The sequence below is a fragment of the Acomys minous genome (assembly GCF_964271855.1).
Source record: "Acomys minous genome assembly, chromosome: 10".
In the NCBI taxonomy this organism is placed as follows: domain Eukaryota; kingdom Metazoa; phylum Chordata; class Mammalia; order Rodentia; family Muridae; genus Acomys; species Acomys minous.
The window spans coordinates 79,994,502-79,996,553 of NC_140491.1; the positions used below are offsets into that span (position 1 = coordinate 79,994,502).

Genomic DNA, 2,052 nt, shown 5'->3' on the forward strand with positions numbered 1-2,052 from the left:
TAGCTGCTTCTGCTACTTGCTACCTCTGGGTGAGCATTCAGAGGCCTGTGCCTGCAGCCTGGGGTGGTAACAGTTTATACCCCCGTAGCAAATATGTTTATGTCCACATGCCTTTTCCCCCCGTATCTTTTTTATTTGTTAACGAAACGCACACAGTGATAATTGCACAATTCCTCCTTCACAAACACCACTCCCTAAGTTACAACTGTTTTTCTAGAAATGGATCAATAGCCACTTTAAAACCTTTCCGATAAATACATTGCTGCGCTGCATCCGGCCTGTATAGCTCTCCACAACAGTCGTACACGGGAGCCAACTCTGCGTTGTGGTCCAGGCCTGTGTCATGGTGCTCAAGCTCTTCATCTCAAAACTTCCTGATGACCTGTAGCAGCCCCTCGTACTTCCCAGGCCTCCTCCATCAGTATGTGATGGGCGATAGGCTCTTCTACCGTTACCAGGCGGGCTCCTTCCTTCCCCAGCAAGGCAATTCCTGACCAAGAGCTAAGCCTGCCGTGTTCCACAAGGGCATCAACATCGTAGATTGGACCCTGAATGAAACCAACAAACTCGTTGAAGCTTCTTAAATGATTCTTCTCTTGATCCCACATTTTCTGGATGACAGGACCAACACTGGTCCGGCTTAGCACAGTCATTTGCCCTGCATAGATTCGCTTTGCTACATATTCAGCACCGTGATCCACCCAAATTATTCTATCCACAAGCTGCCTGGGTAACAGTGTCTAAGGTCATTCCTGAACTGTGAAACCTGATGACACCTATTCCATAGGCTGAGAGGGGCCTCGTGACACCAATGCTCAGGCGCCAAATGGAAGCAGTGGCTATCACTCCCATGATGCTTAGCACTGGAGACAATGCAGCCATGGCCCAAGCATCCGGGCCAATCCCATACGTCTTGTTTCATCTGTTTATAAGATTTTCATGACAATTTTGACAATGAAAAAAAAATGGCATGAGCTTCATTCTTCCAGTTAAATTTTCATAAACATTCTCCTTATTTGAATAAAAGTAAAATATGATTATCATTCAGTAAATATTGAAGCAAAGAAAAAATAAAACAAGATTCAAAGCAGCAGATTATAGTTTTATATTTAGAACAATTATTTCACCCTTTTTGCCCCTTTTGAACTAAGGTGAGGCTCAGGAATAGTGGATTTGCCTAATATGACCAAGACCATGAATGACATCACTAACACAAAGTCACCCTAAACTCCAAAGAAACAAAAGTACAATAGCCAACCCCAGACTAAATGAAATCTCAGACAGTCATGGTGAAGCAAGAAAGCCCCTCACCTTCACCCACAGAGCAAGCCATCAGCCCTTATTTATAAACCTTGTGCAGTGGGAAGGGATTTTGAGTGTGAATGTGTCTGATTTTCTAGGGTGCCAGGACCCTTAATCTATATACAGTGGTACAGTACCCCCTTTATATGCAGTAAAGTGGAGGCCATATTACAAGAAGGAGAAAACAGGACATAATTACCCTATGAGTGAGAGGATAACTTCTAAGTGTGATTAAAGGTCACTTGCTGGAGAATAGGATCTCTTGTGCATGTTGAACAAGTTCCTTGTTAGGAAAGGGTCAGACCTATAGTTTTCCCCAAGGGCTATGTGACACTCCTTACAAGATCTGGAGTGGGAACTCCTCTGAGAACAAGGAGTCCACCGCCATAGACTGAGTGCAAAACAGCTTTCAAGAGAAGTCAGACTTCGACTTTATCTAGCAGAGTTCCATAACACAAGAAACATTTTCAAAAAATATCATAGATGAAGAGTTCCCTTTCATGAAGTCCCATTTATTAGTTGTTGATCTTAGAGCCCGAGCTGTTAGTTCCTAACTCACAAATATGTCTGCCATATATATTGTGCCAGAAGGCTGAAGATGATGCTCCAATGTTATAAAGAGTTTTGGGTGATTGGTCAGGCAGCAAACTGTCTTTGTCACATTCACATTTTGGAAGCTGCTAACCTGCACTTCCAGTCTATTCAGATAATTAATTTTATTCCTTTTCAACTCTCTGATGAGGTTGAAGT

The 2,052-nt window shown here is 42.9% G+C and overlaps 1 pseudogene across 1 annotated transcript; it reads right to left on the reverse strand.

The window, feature by feature from the left end:
- Positions 1-236: 236 nt before the first annotated feature.
- LOC311606657 (5-demethoxyubiquinone hydroxylase, mitochondrial-like) lies at positions 237-765 on the reverse strand (annotated as a pseudogene). The gene has a single exon. The product of its transcript is annotated as a 5-demethoxyubiquinone hydroxylase, mitochondrial-like (transcript).
- Positions 766-2,052: the final 1,287 nt, after the last annotated feature.